The sequence below is a fragment of the Aplysia californica genome, unplaced genomic scaffold (genome assembly GCF_000002075.1).
Source record: "Aplysia californica isolate F4 #8 unplaced genomic scaffold, AplCal3.0 scaffold00136, whole genome shotgun sequence".
Lineage (NCBI taxonomy): Eukaryota > Metazoa > Mollusca > Gastropoda > Aplysiida > Aplysiidae > Aplysia > Aplysia californica.
In genome coordinates, this window is record NW_004797406.1 from 780,455 (window position 1) to 781,574 (window position 1,120).

At 47.9% G+C, this 1,120-nt stretch overlaps 1 long non-coding RNA gene across 2 annotated transcripts in view; it reads right to left on the bottom strand.

Moving 5' to 3' along the window:
* Positions 1-1,120, bottom strand: part of LOC101860164 — a 46,192-nt gene that overhangs the window by 29,962 nt on the left and 15,110 nt on the right. For both annotated transcript variants that reach the window (XR_001184766.2, XR_001184767.2), the window contains exon 2: positions 705-930. This is a non-coding gene — a long non-coding RNA (uncharacterized LOC101860164). The remainder of the gene's footprint in view (positions 1-704; positions 931-1,120) is intronic.

A 1,120-nucleotide genomic window follows, 5' to 3' on the forward strand; every position in this document is an offset into this window, starting at 1 on the left:
AGAGAGAGAGAGGGGGGGGAGGGTGAGAATGTTTAAATACCAAGAGAGACAAAACCAGAGAGAGACAGAGAAGAAGATAGACAGACAAAGACAGTCAGACAGACAGATAAACAGACGGACTGATAATCAGACAGACAGACTGATAAACAGACATATAGACAGACAGACTGACTGACATCCATGCAGACAAATCATAAGTACAATGTGAAGTAGGAATGAGAAACAGGCTGCTGGTTAAAGGGCCAGGAAAAGGTACGTTATTTGATCAGATATAGAGAAAGGGCGCAGTATCCATCCGGAGACGTCTCCAACGGAAATAGACCAATCAAAATGCTTTGTGCCTCTAGACCAAGTAAAAAAAATGGGGGGGGGGTTACAGTCAGGCATGCCCACCTGTTTTAAACCCATAATTTGATATTTTGCAGTTAAGTTTGAAATTTTCTTGAAAATAAATTATTTGCCGCAGTTTTAGTTGCTAAACAAGTGTAATCTGCAGCAAATAATACGCAGTTTGACCCCCCAAAGCAGTGCATCTGTGTGCGGGAGTACGTCTCCGAATATTGTTTCTGGGTGCTCGCCGAATTTAAGACGTCTCCGAATATCTTCTGGCGAGAAAGGTTAGTGGATGGATTGCGCGAGGGGCGCCGCGAAGGAGGGGGGGGGGGTGTACTAGTAATTATTTTCTGTCTTTCTGCGTCTCTCACCGATTTGTAGCTGGTGAAATCCCGAGAGGATCGACGACCGTACATTGTGGGTGGTTCTCTTTATCCACACCGAGCAGGGGTCAGTGAAGGTCTTGCCTCATTCACGCTGACCTGGCATCAGGCCTTGCTTCTGTTCGCTGCCGCATCGGCCTCTGGTCTGCTCACACTCCCGACTCATCCACAGCGAGGTCAGCCAAGTCCTCACTTAGTTCTGTCCAGTCAGTCACTGATGAGAAAGACAGCAAACAATACATTAGGCAATGAGTTATGTCATGTCCCTATGCGCCAGTCCCCCTTCTCTTTCCACTTCCTCCCCCCCCCCCCAAACCCTCTCTGCCTCCGCCTCTCGGTCTGTTTCTCTCTCTCTGTCTGTCTCTGTCTGTCTCTGTCTTTCTCTCTCTGTCTCTCTCTCTATC